Below are 20,584 nucleotides of genomic sequence, written 5' to 3'. Positions count from 1 at the left end.
GAAAAGCCAAAGATCGTAAGAGCAAAATACATTTGGAATTGCAGAAGAAACACCATTCAAACTTGCTGTACTTGAACTGCCCATTGTTACCACGTACAACAACCACAGCTCAACTTCTAACCGTGCCCGCATCACAAGAAATTCAAAGTCAACAGCTCCTTTTATTTCCATAAACATCATAACCAAAGCCTTCATTTGCAGTTTCCCTGGCAAAATCCTAACAGCATTGGAACAGTCATCTGACAATTTGTGAAAGAAGCATGCAGCTCGCCTTAAAGCATGGTGTTTCGTACAGGAACTACTCTAAACAAAGACAACATCAAAAGCAACACAAGAACCGCGCAAAGCAAGTCCGACAGCCCAAGTTTGGATCCAACATCTGGCTGAACACAGTAGTGCCTCCAAATTTGATTTTGCTTTGTGGGATTAAAAGCCATCTAATCTCTTTAACTGACCCCATCTCAGGTCCCAGCTATACTGCTTTACAAACCAAGAGAGAGAGAAAGCGAAAGGGGTGGGGGGGTGGGGGGGTAGGGGGCAAGAAGGAGAGGCAGAGTCTCATCCCACCTTTCCATGGCTCTCAGCCCGTCTGTCTTCGCGTGATCTGCAAACCACCTGTACTGATCCAGCCCATTCTGGGGGCAGAAAATACCTTCCCGGTAGATGTAGCCTCAGCTGTGCTTTGATTTTTCGGCACGAATGTCTAGAATCTTCTGCTTAAGCCAGACACAGCAACACAAAACTGCAGCTGAGCTCTTTTGTTTTCCCTCCTCCCCGGGCTGGAGCAGCAGCACCGCCGGCGCCCCCGCTCCCACCCCCGGCGGCCGCCCCAGCGCTGGCTCCGCCGCCGCCCCCCCCGCCCGGCAGCCACCGCCCCCAGCCCTCCCAGCGCCCTCCCAGCGCCCTCCCAGCGCCTTCAGGAAAAGGGGCAGCTTTAGGTGGCGGTCAGGTGATCTTCCCGTTACAAACAGAAAGGATGCTCGGGGATGGAGCGCAGGGATGCGTGGTGGGTTTCAAACTAGCCATTTACATTACAAAGCAGGGGGAAAATACAGCTCGGAGGAGACCGGCAGGCGTTCTGCTTCCCGGCGCTCCTCTGGCCATCCGCAGGAGCAGGCACAGTGGAAGGATGCGTAATTAAACTTTTCAGTGGCCATAATCACACATAGCTTGTATACCCTGACACTTATAAATATATTTAAAAGTCGGGGCTTATGCCTAAATAAACATAATTATTTTTCATATTTCCAGAGATGGCTCTGTAAGTCCCTTTACAAATGTACTTTTTTTTTTTTACAAAGATCTTTTAAGTATTTCTGCTGAAGGCACATTTATTATCTCAACAGCAAATGGACCATACCCAACCAAAAACAATTCTTTGTTTTTTATTCACATTATTACATTGTAATTCAAAATATTTTTTACATAAGGGCCATTATGTGCAAACCCGACTTTCTGAATTGTAGCTTATCCAATGTCCCCATTCCCTGGGATTACCCTGATTAAAGCTACCATACTGTGCAGGGCTTTGGAGCTTAGACTCTGAAAGACTGAAAGAATGAAACTGTAGCCCCAGATCCTGTGAGAGTCCTAGTTATTGCCAAGTTTTCAGAAATACCCAAATAATGTTGCAAAAGTTAGATTGACTTGCAAACAACATATTGCAAGCAAATCTTCTAAGGAACAAGGACTGCAAGTCTTGACAAAATACTGATTTTTTTAACCCCAGTTATCATTAAAATTTTTCTATCAGGTTTAATAAGACCAGAATTTCATCTGACACATCTCCTTTGCATTCATGACAAAATGTTAGCAAACAGGAAACATTTGCAAAACTAGGCATAAAGGGTAAAGTAGCCATCCATGTTCAATCAATATTTCTGAGAAACTTCAAATGTGTAGATGTATATATCGCCTATTCCAGAACAAATCCAAGCCCACCCTCCTATGATCATATTCGTAAAGTCTCAAGTGAAAGACAGAAATCCCACTCATCCATCCATTGTCCAGCGCAGGCACTTCTAATGCTTCCTGATGTTTCCAACAATATCACAAATAACCATTTATCCATCTCATATTAACTGCAGATCTCTCCAGAGACCATGCTTCAGTCCCTCTGGCACCACACACCGACACAGACTTCCGCTTTTTGCTTTCCATATTATCACTGTTAGGATGTTAGGTAATTCTTTTGGATAAACACACCAAGGTTTAACCTGAATTTGGTTTAGGATACCAAAGAAAAAGAGCTATATGAGATACCATGGATGATCTGCACCATATTACAAAGCGATCTCTACAAGATTCATACTACCAACACTCTTTATCTTGCTCCGACTTTCAGAGACTTAAGGCTTTTAACTCTGACACGTCTTTACTAGTGATGCTGTAGGAGGAGTGCTTCACATCATTTCTGTCGTAGCTAAAGTTTCTGCCATAGTTCATGAGCTCTCGGGAGAAGCCAATACTGGCTCCAAGAGGCTGGTGAAATTCCCGTAACTATAATATAGGGATTTCTTTCAAAGCAGTCTTCATAGGGAGAAAAAAAATAAATAAATTTACTGCAGTTTTGCTTGTGCCAGATTTCATTTAATTGCATGTTGAAAAAATTGCAGAATTGGGACTCTTGTCACACCAAGGTAAGCATATCCTTGTAGAAAAATATTTAGTGCTTTGCACGCTTGAACACCTTTATGCTAATCCCAACAATGAAGGCCACAGGAACCAACAGAGGCCAGAAAACCCATACAATTCCACCACGATCATCTAAGTTTCTGGATGTGCGTGGAATCCTGCATTTTTTTTCAGACTGTATATTCACATGTAGTTACTCCATTAATATTTTTTCCCTTCACCTTCCTGAAGCAACTATAGTGAAAGAAAGGTAATGACATATATTGGCTAGAATTGGTCAAACGACAGTCAGTTGAGAAAATCATCTGAAGAGGCTAGAATGGACAGTCAAATTATATTTCTTACCCTGATTGCTTCAGAACTCATAACACAGAATTGGATACATATTACTGTTTTCTAACTTTGATATCAGCAACAGTCTTTTATTGCTATAAAGTCAACATAAAACTTGTTATTAGAAAAGAAACAGGCTTAACCTATTATTGCTGAAAAGGCAAATAGACACCATTATCCTGCCAGCCTGCAGTTACGATACGTGTAAATCATGGGGCTGCTCAACAAAATTTCCACCTAAAGTCAACTACTAACATGCAGTTGTGTCACTCTGTGCACAGAACTTCCACTGACAGTGATGAGTTTCTTGATGAGCAAGAGAACCATATATTATGCATACTTATTACAGCCACCAAAAATGTTCAGTTTAGCAAAGCAAAGTACACTACAGATTTTCAACAATGAAATGCTGTGGTCACCCATCTAGTGTCATTTAATCTCTAAGAATAAAGCAATGATTTTAGACTTTCCATAAAGCCTTTTATAACATCTGGGCTGCCACACAAATTCACAGGAACAAGAGACACCGAATTTACGTGTTGATGCAGTAATAAGTACAGGCCTCATGCACTGGAAGAAACTGGATTATTACCTTCCATCTAAAGGCTGTATGTATACGTACATATAGTTACACAGACATACAGTCATGTATACATAATTAACCAAACCCATATAATAAATATGGATGAAAACCTGTCTCAACCATGCAGATAACAATTTTGTTTTGGAAACTGTGTGCAGTAATACTTATCAAAATCTGAACAAACTGATATTGTACTCAAGAAGTAAATCGAGCGTTTTTTAATCATGAAGTTTATCACCTGTAATCCTTTGAGAAGAGTTTGAAAGTTTCCCAGCTGAGTCACTATTTTAAAGTTATACTCTTTTAAAAATTAGAACTTTAATTTGAACAATAACACATACATAATCAAATTACTGAGGCATGACGAAAATAAATTAATGGTCGACTTTGTTATAGAAACAGTCTCAATATTTGCAATGTTAATTTCAAAACAGTAAAACCATGCATATATCAACATAAAATAACAATAAAAATTCCTCTTTTACTTATAATACAGATCAGCCTTACGGCTGGATTTATTCCTAAATGAAGCTATAGAACTAGGTTGCATATTTTTACAGTTTATTTATATGCAAGTTAAAAAGGTATATGCTTAAAAATGAAACTATGTCCAATCAGTAAGAAAAGGATATGTCATGTAACTGTATTTGTGAAGTCTTTTTGAATTTGTGCGGCAAACAGGCATGAATGCTTTCCTTTTCCATTACTCTTTAGACACAGAATTTGCAAGTCTGTCTTTCAAAAGTAATGCTAAAGGAGATAAAACACTATTAACTTCAGATCACTTACATCACTATTGCTGACGAGTGAAAATATCCAAGTGCACACAAGTTACGCGTGTAATTCATACAATGAAGAATCCACTACAGCAGTAGCACTGACAGGATATTAAGTATCTTGCACCTTCAGAAACACTGTAAGTTCTAATCAGTAAGGTTAACAATTTTGGGCTAAGTTTGGTTTGGTTTTTGAATGCACCTACAGTCTTTTGTGCTCATAGGAGAAAGATGACCAAGAGGAAGGGGAAAGAATGGAGGCTGAGGTAGAGATGCAGTCCTACTCCAGTGACATTATAAATAAGCCATTTGACATGTGGGGGCTGTGACCCGTGCTAGCGAAAGCATTTAGTGGAGGCCACTCTGTGGAATGTATTAGTCATTATCTTTGACTTTAAAACAAACATAAAGAACTGAGGGATGATGAGCAAGGTTAATACAAACATCCTTTGGAGCTCCTGGCATTTTCTTGTCAAATTACGGGAAATCAGAGGAAGAAATTACGGAATAATTCCCTTCCACAAAAACTTGATGAACAATAAAAACAGAAGAAACAAAATTCCTTTTGAGAGTGAGAAGAAAATTCACTATTTAGCCTGGTAGAATGTCCATGCTGTTTTTTCTTTATGGGAGCGATGCAGGAGTGACATCAGCTCTTGCACACTACTAAAGAAACTGCTTGGGCAAAAGGGGAGTTGAATGGAGAGATACTATTCAGCACTGATGACAGCAGCAGCCCCTCGGTTGCTGCTTTAGAAGACTGGGCTACAGGAAACCTCTCAACACTACAAAAATGAGGTTTTGGACTATGTGTAGCCATTGAAGTATCTCATACCTCTTTACCCATACCTCTCAATACCCATATCCTGGCTAGAATCTAGAGCTAGGGTAAACATTTTGCTGACCTGGACTGAAGAAAGAAAGATTTCATTCTTCACTTTGCCATATATACACGTGTGTACACATGTGCATGGTGATGATTGCTCTGGGTGACCCCTATCAAACTCAAGAAAGGAAAATGGTACTGCGGTGGTTTAACCCCGGCGGTGTCCGTGCCCCCCAGGCGGGCAGGGGAGCCACCCCCAGCCAGGCCCGCGGGGGTCCGGGCAGGGAGATCGCTCTGGGGGCCGGGGCCGGGGCTGCGGCCGGTCCCTCCCCCGCCGCCTCCGCCGCCCCGGCCCCCTCCGGGGGAGGCTCCTCACACGCCGCCCGGCTCCAGCCCGGGCCCTCCCGCGGGAGACGCTCCTCCAGGCCCTTCTCCAGCGGGAGCCCTTCCCGCGGGGGGGCTGCAGCTCTGCCCGGGCCGCTCCTGCGCGGGGCCCTCCCGCGGGGCGCAGCCCCTCAGGCACAGGCTGCTCCAGCCCGGGCCCCCCGCCCCCGGGGGCACCGGCCCTGCCCGCAGCCCGGCCCCGGCCGGGGCTCCGCTCCCCGCTGCCGGGAGCTGCTCCGGCGCGGCGCGGCGCGGGCTGCCCGCCCCCGGGGGCACGGCCCCCTCCGGGCACCCCCTGCCCCGGCCCGGGGTCCCCCCCGCTGCGATCTGTCCCCCCGGGGGCGCCGCCGCCGTGGCTGAGGGCTCGGCCTTGCCCAGCGGCGGGGCCGCCTTGGAGCCGGCTGGCACGGGCTGGCGGGCAGGGGGGGCTGCGGGCACCTGCGCACAGCGGCCGCCCCGCCGCCGCCGCACACGCCTGGCGCACCAACACGGTAAATGTACCTGTCCCTCAGAGTAACACAATACCACCTTAAAAAGTTATACAAATAACTGACTTTAGTATCTAAATGGTCTTCAGCGATGCTGTTAACCTCTACACAGGCATGGCCTTCCATCCATGAAATGGCAAAGTCATTCCCTCGTGCAAAGTTTGTAGAGGGTTCAATTCAATTCAATTTGTAGAGCATTTGGGGAATGGAATGTGTAACTTTCAGCCAAACTTTAAGAAAAATTCTTGCCAGCTCATTTGCCAGCCAGTTTTGAGGTGTGTGTTTCAGAGAAGACTGAATGTCTTCATCTCACTGTTAAGCACAGTAATCTTAACAACTTTGGCAGAAACAGGTGGGTAGTGATGGAAATAAACCCCATAAAAATGTCTCGTTATTTTCTGGAGGATATCAATTTAACTTTCTTGGGACAGTTCGGCTGCTTCTCCCTGAGACTCTACTAATGCCTGTACAGGCCCATGATGAGAAGGAGAAGATAATTATAGTCCTCTCCAGACAGTGTGTTCATTAAGCATGCTATCTGGGATAAGTAAGTTTTTAATTGGTTTCCAGTGCCTGTAAGTAGGATGGCCTATAGTAGTATGGCAGTGAGGATCTGCACCCCTACTGCTTTCCCCGTTGGAACTCAATAAAGTTTAATTGGATTACAATGGGGGTAGCCACAAGATGTCAATTACTGGTTTATTCACAGTGTGGACCACTTCTTCCAGTGGCGCTTGATTGACTCACTCTGCACACTTCTCTTATTACAGGACCTCTTCCCCTTCTTCCCAGAGAATAAGTATTGTACAAAGATGCCATACTCTTTATTAAACAGCAGCATTATCACACAACTCCTGTGGCACTGCCTGCAAAAAATAAAGCTCTACCTGCTCTGAGTTTACAGCATGTGACCTACTTTATTTAAAGCCAGTTCTGGAATGTCCTTCTGCATCTCTGACTTTGCCCGTGTGCTGACTCCCTCCCTAGAACTGGGAAAAGATACCATTTTATGAATTAGGCAAAGTGATCCTTTGTCCAAGGGCTAAAAAATACATGCATTTTTGTTTGTTTGTATGAGAAAAGTTTGAAAAAATCTCCATAGATTTCACCTGTTTAAGTATGTTAAATAATAACAGTCCCTTAACCTAGTCTGACTGCTTCCTAGTCCTCTTTCATCCAGTTTAAGATCTGAATCCACAGACACCAAATGCTTTTGTTAAAAGCACTTAGTATGTTGCAAAATTAAATTCATTTAAAACTGGCCAAAGACTTTGCCAGTTCTTTTACATAAATGATGTTGTTCTTTCCTCTGTTAAATAGTCAAGCATAATGAGTTTTGATTTGTAAAACTTTTTCATGGAGAAAAATAATTTTGTGACCTGTAAAGGACAACTAAGGTGTAAATTTGAAAAATCACTGTGGTTGTATCAACATTAATAACGACTGACTGTGGCTTTACTCCAACATTATTTCACTCTGATTTATAAATAGCTGAATTACATGATGGCAAACATTCTTTAATCCTGTGCACAATACTGATCTGACCACTAGCAGGAATGACTCTTGATTGAGCCTTCTTACATACTTCTTATTACTGCACTGTGCTTCCAAGTTATTACATTTTTATTCATCTATATGTTTGCTCAGCACTCACTAGTGCCTATGTATGATACAAAACCCATTTAAAACAGTTCTCAAAATTCTAATTACAAATTTTGGATTCATATCATACTAATACTAAATAAAAAATCAACTTGTTAAGCAGAAAGTATATTAATTTATAATATTTCCATTCAACATTATTATGCAAAATGCTAGTTATCCATTTTGGTGTTCTATTTGTATATACTTTATTAATGTACTTCGTTTAAAATGGATTATGTTTATATGGGGATGCTATAGTATGTTTGCAAAATAAAATGGAAGCCCTATACTAGGGGTCCTCAAACTACGGCCCGCAGGCCGGATACGGCCCCCCAGGGTCCTCAATCCGGCCCCCGGTATTTACAGAACCCACCCACCCCCCGCCAGGGGTTGGGGGGAGGGGGGGGAACCAAGCAGCCGCAGATGGCTGCCTGCCACTTCATCCGCGTGCCGGCCCCCTGGTTAAAAAGTTTGAGGACACCTGCCCTGTACTATTTGCACAAATAGTGCAGCTCCACAGTTTGCTAGTTACAGAATGGTAGCACATTCACTATTGTAAACTAAAGACTATAATTTTCTACTGAAGCCAACAAACATTTCACTGATGAGTGGCTGATTTTAGATTTCAAATCTGAAGAGACCAAACAACTAGAAATCATTATGCTTTTTTTTCTTCTTCTTCTTTTCCCCCCCAGGTTATATGGCAAAAGGAGATAATAATTTTCCATACTATTATTCTACCACTCTAAAAATCTTAATGTGGGGAACTCATTGGGACCTCTACAGGCTAGGAGTTTAAACTGAAGTTTGGATTTTTCCTTTGTTTGACTCAATAGCTCCTACTAACAAAACCCCCATAATGAAATTACTCAAAATATATTAAAAATATTATATGTATTTATTATTATGGGATACGATAGACACTGTGTGGATCAGATACTATTTTAATTATTTTACTTCACCTGTCCTATATTTTCAGCATTTTTACTATGTGTGGTAATATTTTCTAGTTAATAAAAATGTGCTATTATTATTATTAATTGTATCCATCTTTGTATTCATATGCTGTTTTAAAATACATGTCCTTGCATGTTATGTGCATTTTAAAACAGTCTGAAGAATTAGATAAGTTATTTCCTATAGGCACACATAAAACTGACGCTTATAGTTTTGTAGTTAAATAAATTATTGGATAGTTGTATAAAAGACCTTCAGACTTTCCTGGTACCATTTTGATGTTTTCTTTCTAGAAGAATTTGCCTAAAAAAAAAGCCCTTATATTCATAGTGTACATAGTAATATTCAATCTAGTCATTAATAGTCAAACACACACACAATGGCACATCTGACATAGGCAGCTGAGTTGGGAATTGAAACCATAATAATTAACAATAGATTTCCTGATCTCACCATGACAAGTAAATGAAACACTCTGCAGTGTGCTTGCCCACTGGAAGAGGGAATTAACTCAGTATGAAAAGCAGAATGGAAGCATATCACTGACTAGATCTAATGCACAAGGAATGCAACAATGGGAAGCCTGTGTCAGCAGAACACATCAAACTGTTTTCTAAATATTGTGCATGAGCACGCAAAAACGCAGACATACATATTCCCTATAAGAACCATCGCGAAACATCACAAGAACGCAATCCCAACTCCAATAAATAAATAAATAAATAAACGTAGTCTATGTTCTTACTTCCTATAAACAATGTAAGCTACTGTTGACATTTCTTCAGCAGCGGTAATTTTATTCTCGTTCAGTCCCGGTTTCCTCCCCAAACGGCTCCTCCCTGCCACCCCCCGGCGCAGCTGGCGGCGCGTCCCTGTTCAGCACCTCGGAGAGCGGCCGCCGTGCCCGCCGCCCCGCCGCACGCGGCCCTCGCGCTGCGCAAACCACCGCATCGCGCTTTCATTCCCCATAAAATACCGGGCCCTCTTCTGCATGTCTGCTATGACTGCTCCATCTTTCCTTTCCTCGTCCTCAAATTGCCTTTTTCTTTTATAGCGACATTTACTGTTGCAGCAACTTTCCTATTTGCCTGAAACAATACATCCTCACGGTCGCTCTTTAAACTCACCATTTCTTGGGTTTGGTTTGGTTTGGTTTGGTTTTTTTTTAAAGGCTGCTTATATTTAATGCTGACAATCTCATCACAGGACATGCAACAGAAGTATTGTATCAAGCATTACAGTTTTGTTCTTTAAATATATATGTGGTCACATATACTGCATTCTTTTACACTGGTACAAGACTTACTTTATAATAGCTCTGAATCAGGAATGATTGTGATTGTACCCATATAAATCAATTCACTATAGCCATAACAGTACAGTTGCAGTTACTAATCTTCCTTCACATATTAAACACATTTGAATTATCCAGATTCTCTTCAAAGCTTGAAAGACCAGTTGAAGTTTGAAATTATAACTAAAAACCTGATTCTGCAAAAACTTACAAGGGTGAATAATCCCAGTCAGTTGACTGGAACTGCTCACCTGTACAAAGCCACATGATACATCCTTGCAGGGTCTGTACCTAAATGATTTCATTAAGGCTCAGAGTTTAATTAACTCTCAGATCTAAATCAAGAATGATTCCCAAAAGTCAGTACAGATTCACTGGTGTAACAGTGACATATTTTTTTGTGCTGGTTTCTTAAGGAAAATTAGGTTCCTGTGATTGCAGAAAGGGAAGCAAGAAGGTAGGAGAGGAGGATGTGGGCATGAGATGTTCACATACATACATTTGTCTGTCTGTCCTTCAGGCTCCCCTACTAAGCTTGAGCACATTGGTGAATTTCAAATTATTTTTACAGTGAAACTGACATCTTTAAGCTACCAAACTTTTACAAGTTTTGTGAAGATACAGAGGGGCAGGGGAAATAAGGAAAGGCTGAATAAAGAGCTCATTCTGGAACTCAACCACAAGATTCATAACAGACCAGTTTTGTGGATTTGCAAACATGGAGGCATTCTTACTTGTTAAAATCTGGGAGAGTTCTGAAAATCCACATCGCTCTTAATATTGTGGGTTTTGTATGTTTACTCTGCTCAATGGAATTCAGAGTGCATCCTCAGCCATTGTCTCCCCATCAGAATGAGAATCAGAAGTAGCCTCTCTTTCTGGACAACAAACAAAACACCTATTCAGTGTGCTTCAGAAGATTCAGACACAAAAATATCCTCAAATGAAAATGGTCAGACTGTGGAAATGTTCTGAAGAACTGCTTATATTGGCTCTGAGGAAACTTCTACCAGAAATCCACTTCCATTCATAGCACTTCTCAATACCCAGTAGGAAAATCAGGCATTATAAAGTGGAAGGTCTGAAGGGTAAAGCCCACATATCTTAAAAAAAAAAAAGAACATGTATCCTTTAGACAAGGAGGAAGTCAAAGTCACATACAAATGCAGCCACATTCAAACACCATCAACAAATTATAGCCATAATCTGGATTAGTCAGAATTAAATTTGGGCTAACACATAGGTCACTATATATCCTGACAACTGTGGATGAAGTACAGTCCATCTGCCTCAGTCAGTCCCTGAAGACAAACTTCATGGGTCTGAGGTGAATGCCAGGGTCTACAAAGCATATTGGTCTGAAGAAGCAGCTCTTTCTTGAGGACATCTCACAGTGGCACAAAATCATACATCCTACTTCCATATACAGTGAAAGAGGAAGGCAAGCCATCCCATTACAAGGCCAGTAGCTCTTCACTGTGCCATTATTTATTATTACTAAGATCCCATGCCTTCAAATCCAAAAGCAGACCAAATAATGCATTCACTTTATAGGCACTGAAAGTGAACGTCATGTGGAAACCAAATCTGATGCAGTAAGCTACTAATTAATAATATTTTATCTCTAATGGCCTTTGTTTTTTCCTAGCACAAATAAAAATGTTTTCTCTATAAGCATCTTTGATGACTTGACTATGATAGAGATCGCAACTTTTCCAGAACTCACCAGAAGTTTTATTTTTCAATAGGATTCTAGAATTCAGCAACCCCACATTTGGCAAAAGAAACTTGACAAGTAAAGATTTTAAAGGAAATCTGTGAATTAAGATGTGTTCATGTTTAACTACAACTCAAGATACAAAGGCCTTCTGTAAATAATATCCACTAGTGGGTTTTTTTTTGCTTTTGTGGGTTTTTTTGTTTGTTTTTATATTAAAATAAATAGTAACAACTTATCTGTTTTTCTGTTAATCTGAGCTGAAAGTTATGACTGGTAATGGGTAGTGAATGGTACCAATAAGAAGACCTAATGTAGAACTACAATTAAGATTTCCTAGGTCTTACATTCTTTGCAATGAGAACATTAGAAACAGTTAAAACACAGATGAAGTGTTGCAGTTCCTATATGTAAAACCCAGTAATAATACTAAAACCTCAATCTTTAATGATACTTTAGGTGGAAATTTTATTATTTACTATTATATGCCAATTATGAATTGGCATCCCAAGCACACAGCTCAGTCTCCTCAGAAAGTAGATAGGTACAGTTCCTAATTTTGCAGAGTCAGGCCTTTATCCAGTTGTCTGACTCAACACTAAGCGCCTAATCTTGCCCTTTCTTCTACTTTATTTTTCTTTACTTTGTGGAATACCTTTACACATGAAGAGAAACCCACTTTTGACATACATGTCAAGATTTTTATGTCACAGTTTACCTCACTGCACCTGTTCTCCACTGACAAGAAAAATTCTTGTGAACAAAGGTTACATATACCAAAATTCAGTCCATATTCATTCAGCCCTTCCAGTATTGGATGCTAGCTTACTTTCTGATATCAAATTTCATAAAATATTTTTTGAGCACCAACATTTGAGTATTGTTGCTAAAACTCTTCATAGCCTAGCAAGCATAAAATACAAATAGAACATTACTTTGCAAATCTTTCTGCCTTGCTACTCTATTAAAATATGATACAGAAGGACTTTTCATTGTAACAAAAGAGCAGGACAAAAGTAAGTTATCTATGACTACCCTTAAATGAGAGGTGAAACTTTGGCTATATTATAGATATTGACTGCTCATCTCATGTTCCCTAATGGATTCATAAAGGGAGTTGTGGATTTTTGCCTTGCAAATAAGTTTCATCTGCCTCCAGTGATGGTACAGACAGCAGTTTTCATACACAGAATATTAAGTGTATTTTTCACTGTGAATAAAGAACAACAGTTACTCCTCTGTACTAGGATGTACTGCAGATGCTACATGGAGCTTTTGGCATTCTTTCCCTGCTACTAGTCAACTTTTTCTTGTCATAGCAAAACACTCTTATTTTTACAGATAGTCTTAGATAAGTAAGAGTTGCTTAATCAATACAATGATCTTATTGCCTGTAGAGTAGCCTATTGAATAGTATTGGCATTTCATCACAACAGGGAAAAAAGATGACTGAAATGCGAAGAACTCATTTCTTTAAAACCAGTCTACAGTCAGATAAAGTGTATTCTGAATTGAAAATTAGGTAATGAATGGCTGGATTGCTTCTGTCCTCTCTTTCAGAAGGTCAAGCAGGATATATTGGGAGGAACTTCTTTCTTATTTAGGGCATGGCTAAAACTGTCATCTATGTGGCTCATTTCATGAGATAAGTACCCCATAGGGAAGGAAGAGAATCGTTAGAGATGAGTGATGAGCTAGACCATCACTTCAAGCAGTAGTGACTGAAAGCAGGCAATGACTCCTCTTTGAAAACTGTGGATCTGTGTGGAGAAGATTTGTGCCTGCCTCATGATTCTGTGGCTACAGGTTTCAAAGAATCCCTATATCCCACCAAACTGCAATGGAAAACCCATGAGATAATTCATAAGAAACAAGCTCTTCAGCTGCCTACTAAGAGTATAAAACCACGTTATATAGTTCTTGTTCATATTCTGGATGGGTTCTTTTCACTTCCCTTCTTCAGAACCGTATTTTCTTTCAAATCTGATCATAATGCATACTTCTATTGTAAAATATATTGATATGAATCATTTAACCATAGCTGAGCTGCACAAGCATTTCAGGGGCAGATGCTATTTTAGTAGATTTAAAAATGAAAAAATAAAAGAAGCATGATATGATGTAGTAAAACGGCCTTGCTACTTTAGGACCTTCATATTATAACCAGTAACACTGTGGAATCGTTATTCCGTGAGGGAGAAAAAAAAATAAAAAAGGAAAAAATCATTCCTTAGGCTTCGTCACAATTTCCACCACAGCTCATTTGGCATAATTGCTCTTTTTTGTTTTAATTTCCTGACCTTAAAGTCCAACTTTCTCTTTTTCTGGTTATTACCAATGGATTAACAACTCTGAAAGTCAACGAAGCTCACACTGGTTGTGGTACAGTAGACTTTGGTCTTTCCTTAGAACACCAAGTTGTTCAGTTAGTTAAAGTTATTTGAAAGGTGATGAGATAACCTAATTAACTGCCCCTTGGTATAGTTTCTTATATCAATAACGCCTCTGGAAAGTTAAGAGAAATAAAAAATTATTCCCGTCAGAAATACAGGAAATTCTCGTGTCAGAAAATAGTTAAAAATCTGCACACACACACACACACACACACAATCTATCAGGTAAAATGACTGTATCTTTAGATACCCACATCTCAAAGCAGAACATTTAAGCCTCAACTCCCCAACAGCTGAAGTACCAGCAGCATACAAAAGAGGAACATTCCCCCAACAAGAAATAAATTCAGATGCTGAGATTACAGTCTCTATCCTAAAATTAAACAAACATAAAATAAAATAGATATTTGGACCTTGGTTAAGAATTGCACAGCAGAACAAACAGAATTAAGTATGCCTGGAAGTAACATAGCTGACATAATTACAGTAGAAAAAAAAATCAAAGAAATAAAAAACGTTCATGTACCATGAAACTTGTGCTTCAGCAAATATGAGATCGATGGATTATATGGCTTTTGAAGGCTTTCATTTACAGCTAAATCCAAACTGAAACACCAAAGCATTAAAGTCAGAAAAATCTGAATGTCAGCGTTTTTTTCAATGAACCAAGTATTAAAAGTACTCCCTAAGTGAGCACTTCTTTTGTTATATAAATCCCTGTGCACTGAACCGATTTCCTGTTAGTAGACTGAACCATGGATTAGGTACATTTGATTTGAAGAATGTCACTAATGAAACAAATCATCAGGAAAGGGAAGAGAATTTTAAAGTGTGCTTAGTGCACTGCAGGGTCATAGGACAAGGTTTTGTAGAACAGGGTAGAAGCTCAATAGAAAAAAATAAGGGAAAAATATGAATGTATATATATTATGATGTGGCTTTGGAAAGCTGAAAAAGGCACTTGGAACCGAAGTAGTTGATGAAATATAAATGTCAACAACCATTATAGCTTAATGCAAGTGAAACATTTGTAATACAAAGTTGTAAAGAAGTGTGGCTGTAGCTGAAGTCAGTCTGGGTTAATGGAGGCCATATGTTCTCACAATTCAGACCAAACAATTGGTAGTCAGAGCCCCTGGTTTCTATTGCTAATGTCATTACACTGGTGTAATTTTAAACAAGTCATGACTGCAATGCCTCAGTTTACCTATTCACGAAACTGGAATGCCATTTAACTGTGCTGCAGGGCTTAATTATGCTCATAAAGTACATGGGATAATTGTAGGAAACATTATATGCATGTGAATTTTTATGAGCATAACATCTGTATCAACAGTTCTTTGAATAATAAAAGACATGAAATCTGCAGGATGGCAGGTGTAATGAAGAAGGGATTTTTTTCCATCATTGTATAGTAAATTACACATAATTAGAAAAAGCAAAACTGAGATAAAATGGGACAAATTCGTAATTGTGCCAAGAATCTAACACTCATCATCCCAAACATAATAATCTGTAGCCTTAGGACATTTTTCTAGTATTTGTCTGGAATATAATCGAGGTTATGCCCCAAAATCTAAAAGTCCATTGTTTATACTGGTACAGATGACTTTGCTTACCACTGTGTGGCACAGACACAAACCATGATTGGCTCTTTGTTTCTATGCCAAATGATTGCTTTAATTATGACATTTGCATTATCATCAGGACAAAATAGTTCAGCAAATTATTTTACCACTTAATGTGAAACCCTCTATATATTTCAAAACACTGTTACATATATTCTCCTCTGGAGACAGTCATGGTGAAGAGGAAGGTGTATCCTCAGGAACTTTCTAAAGTGTCATTCTTGCTGCCTTCACATAGTGAGATATTTGTATATGTGGTGCCTTTGACTCACCCAACAGTCCCAAATCAGTTTTAGTCTCTTCCTTTTTTTGTGGTTTGTATTAGTTTGGGTAATTTTGTGGGTATGGTGCATTTGGGGGAGATTTTTTTTCTTTGATCCTTTGTTGTTGTTGTGGGAGGATCCTGTGTTTCATTTAGGTTTTCAATCTTACAGACAATATCACTGTATGGCAGAAATCAGATATAAATTTATATCCTCCTACATTAAGAAATCACATTCTCTGTCAAAAAACCATTGTCAACGCACATTTAAGACTATCACTAATAACTTTTACAGAGCATCACTTCAGAAAAATTAAACCTTCTGAAAAGCATAAAATAAAGAATTACAGTACATGACAGCTCAGTCTAACTCACTCCAATTCTACTTCTGCAAAAGCCACTGGGAATATCTGTGACAGCCTATCTCCAAAAGCAGTGCATGACAGAGTAGAGTGGTAAGAAGATACAGTGAGTAAAGGCGGGGCCGGTGGGGGAGTAAATACAGTGTTTCTGTGGAGTAGCTGAAGTGCTTTTTCCATAATTCTTGTATATTATCTGCAAAAACAGAATGCAAAATATATATGGCAGGCCACTGATAAGCAAGGGCAGAGCTACGGTTAATTTTATATTTCCTCATTTCCCACAGTTTGAATTTAACAGGTCAAGACACTGGTGTTTAGCTTCTGGAAGATGCTACAGAGGGAAATTTATAGATCCGCAGGTAACTTGTATATATGTCAATTCATTTGTTGGACTACTTTCCATAAAATGAAATAAAATTTCATTTTTGCGAGCTTTTGTGGGTGCTAAAATGTAAGAGCAAAACCATTTTTATACCAGACTTGAAGTTGATTTAGGTAGCTACAGCTATTGCGAAAGTTGAAAGCTGAGATGCTGCTGCAATTAGGCAAACAGGGAAGTTTCTTTCCACACCTGACCCCACTGCTACAGTGGAAGAGTGTCCATCATTCCCATCATTGGATGCTGGAGTTACTAAGATACTAAGAGAGAGAGACCATTAGTTTTTCTCAAATCTAAACCATGTCCGTCTCTGCAGGTTACACTACATCCACGTACAAAAAAGAAGGCAGATGTCTTACAGATCTCTACTTTTGGAAGAATATGTACAGGACTAATATTTCCCGGCTACAGGCTCCTTCCAGGGGTTTTTTAATGATCAGCAGTGAGCCTGGCTGGTGGAGCGTGCTGAGTTGCTGGTTCTTTGTGAAAGAATGTGCTCAGTCCCTGAACAGTGAAATGCTTATTAGTTAAGTTGTAATCTGTTACAGAGCAGCACAATATATAAATCCTACTTGATTTTTCCCCCTTATGTTTATGACTGAAATGCTTGACTATATTTTACACTGTTTTACATGCCTTCCCCTACCCCCTCTGCCCCAAATCATTGCAGTTACTTTTTTAATTGAAACAACCAAACAAACAAAAAAATCATCAGACATAATATAGACAGAGGTTGGATGAGAGAGTGCTGGACAAAATTAAAAATAAATCAGCAAAATGTATAGTGTTTAAGTAGCAGACAATTCCTATTTTTATGAAAGCTATCTAAAAAGGCTTCATCCTGTAAGTTTTCTTAGAGACAGATAGCACAGAAGTACTGTAGTCTTGAAAGGAGAGAAAAGAACTACAGAAAAATGTGTTGGGGGAACAGAGCAAAAGCTGTGTTCTCTATTGCAATTTTTTGCTATCAGATGAAAGGACGTGTGGCAGACTTGGGAGGAGATAGTTTTTTTCTAAAAAAAAAAGGCAATTTTCAAAATTGGTTTTGTCATAATAACAACTTGCCAAGTGTTAGTCTTTTAGAAAGTCAGCTCCAAGTTCATTTTTTCTGACTTCTGCTGGATTTTGGTGAAAGATTATTTAGAATAAATAACATCCTGCAAATTGAAACAAACTATCTGGCCATAAACCATATTCAACTTAAGGTGGAAAACTGAAAATCATTGTGGGCTTCCTAAATTATAGACAAATTTAGATAAGTCTATACATACTCAAGAGATATGCATACTGTTAGAAGTACCCAGTCCACAGGAATTTTAGAAGAAGAAATGAAATCATTTGAGTTTATCTAAAGAGGTCTTCAAGCACAGTATTTGGGTTACTATATTCAGCAAACTGCAAGTTGATTTGAAATGGAAATATGTATCTTTAGAGTAAAAGGAATGTGCAGATGGTCTTGGATGACTGAGAAACAAAATGAGTACTAGCACAAAATGAGCACAAACTGTTCATTTTATGAGTTGTCATGGAGAGAATTATGAATGGAAAATATTCTTACGTGCTAACGAAGGCAGGAGAGCCCTGAAAACTGCATTAATTATACTGTAACTGCATTACTCCAGTATGGACAATTTGTTGTACTATATTTCTTATTTTAAGTGCTGACAAACTACCTTGTAAAATTTGATGCAAACACATATAGTTTCCTGAAGAGCAAACCAAAACATTTAGATTGGAAGGAAGAAACTAGCTATTTGAAAAAAGTTTGCTCATTCATCGAAAACTACTTCAGCAAAAGTGAACATACCAAACCTGAGGAAAGGTCAGAAAGGACAGGAGTGCTGCATTTCATTTTCATTCCAAGGCAGGAGACTAAAGCAGAAGCAGAAATGACTGCGTTGACTTCTGTAAACCCAGAGTTGAACAGGTGATGCAGAGTATATTAACAAAGTACTGGTAAGAAAGACCAACTGATCATAGTTGGGGAGGTATGTTGAACCAACAGTCCAGGTGTGGTATCAGTATGATATTACTGACTGATGAGAAATCAGTGACTGAATAAGTTGCTAAAGTTACCATAAATTCATTCATTTAACAGTTAATCTGATAGGAAGGAAGATTGTGAAAGCAATATAGCGTGTCCCATTTCCAAATGTATCGCTAGAGGACTTGCAGTGCCCATGAAGAGAGAAAGCCAATGCCATCAACGTTGGGAATAGGATTTTCAGAAGTACCTCCACAACTGGGAAGGAAAATGCCACAGGAAGCCAACATTTGGGGTGCTCTGTTACCCACCCACCCCAACAAAGACTGAATGAACAATTACCTATTTAAGTACTTAAGTACATGAGATTCCATTTTAAATCAGGCATGTTCAGTATCCATTACAAACAGTAGGAAATTATGATGTAAAACTGAATATAGCAGCTTATGTTTGAGAAGGTGCTAAAATTAAGGAAAAAACCCCAAACCGCATTGCATTCTAGTCATCAGCTGAAAGCACCAAAACCTCCCTTTTGACGGTCATGTAAATTTGAAGAAGTTCTTCACCTTTTGTGACTGTGCTGGCAGGACAGTAGAAGCAGAAGCAAAAAAAAATCTGATTCTCACTTGATAGTTAAAATACACCAGTTCGGAAGCAGCATAATGCTGGTTCCCGAGCTGGTTCCCCCATGTAAAGTGGTTTTACAGACTTTGAGATCAACTCAATTTAAGGCAAATTCCCTTCAGAGTGTCACAGCTTATAGTCATAATTTTTTGAGTGCATTGATGGATACACAAATTAAAAAGCAGCATCCATTTTAGTTGATGAACTTGTGATGCCATCAGTAGTGGTGTGCGAACAGATGTGTATACCAGGGACATGGCCTTTTTCTTTAACAGAATCAATTCACTAGAAGGTTAGGTGCTTCAAGACCATGTAATACAAAATCATTTCTGAATAAGGAGAAATGATTGATCTTCTTATTCTTCAAACACCTCCAGAGGCAGTTTATTTCTCTAGCTAATCTCTACCAAATTCACATATATAATAAAATTAACACTCATGCCCAATGCTTGCCTCTTTCTGCATCATTTTCTTTGGCTATTTTATTCAGCCTGAAGATTCAGTATTTGCTTTCTTCCTCACCCTGTGTATAAAAGGTTTGTTATTTTCAGAGTTTGCATCAAAAGAGAGGTGAGAGGTGTTAGATGCGTACATGTGGCACACAGACAATAAGGCATGAATTTAGTCTCACTATTTGTAGAACATTCCTTGTTCACAAAAGAAAACTTCTTTTTCTTTTCTTTTGGCAGCCCCTAGTTTTCACAGCAAGTAGCCAGCCAGCAACGAGTAGTGGGTGTTACTAGATAAACCCATCAGGACCACCTCCCTTATCTATGTTTACATTTGCAGTAAATCCCTGTTCTGTATTATAAAAACATTGAAAATTCTTTTCCTTTTGTTTCTAGTTAATGTAAGAGGTTTAAAATAATTGTATACTCAAATACAGAAATGTAAATATTAGTGAGATAACTAAACTATTGGTTCTTCAAGGTCTTCTTTATTATATTTCACAGAACAAACTTATTTCTCTTTTGTTTAATTTTTTTTTCATGAATTCTTTGTAGGATTTTACATATAATTTTCAATATTTTCTTATAACATGCTTTAAAACCTGTCTGCTTATACTTAACTCCGAGTATGTATATGTCACCTTGGATTTACGGTTCATTGGGGCAAGGCGGCAGGTGTTTTGGTTTGATGTTTATTTTTGGTTAGTTTGTTTGTTTTTAATCAGGAGATCTACTAATAAGGTTCTCACCTACCACATGACTAAGGTCTCTTTAGCTGGTTTTTGAAGTGTTGAGCTTTCCACTGACCTTAGCTGGAACTTTGGATGCTCAATTTGGTTTAAAAATACAGACTTACTGTTTTGTAAA

The 20,584-nt window shown here is 39.1% G+C and overlaps 1 protein-coding gene across 12 annotated transcripts in view; it reads right to left on the bottom strand.

Annotated features, from left to right (window-relative positions):
- Positions 1 to 20,584, bottom strand: part of MAGI2 (membrane associated guanylate kinase, WW and PDZ domain containing 2) — a 755,689-nt gene that overhangs the window by 403,549 nt on the left and 331,556 nt on the right. The window contains exon 1 of one of the 12 annotated variants that reach the window (XM_027811487.2): positions 568 to 794. The exons of the other annotated variants lie outside the window; for them this stretch is intronic. The gene's annotated coding sequence lies outside the window, so the exon portion shown is untranslated. Of the gene's footprint in view, positions 1 to 567; positions 795 to 20,584 lie in introns of those variants that run through there. 12 annotated transcript variants of the gene reach the window in all.

The sequence above is a fragment of the Falco cherrug genome, chromosome 5 (assembly GCF_023634085.1).
Source record: "Falco cherrug isolate bFalChe1 chromosome 5, bFalChe1.pri, whole genome shotgun sequence".
NCBI lineage: Eukaryota > Metazoa > Chordata > Aves > Falconiformes > Falconidae > Falco > Falco cherrug.
Note: the sequence above shows the minus strand (reverse complement) of the source record. Positions and strands in the feature narration are given on the sequence as shown.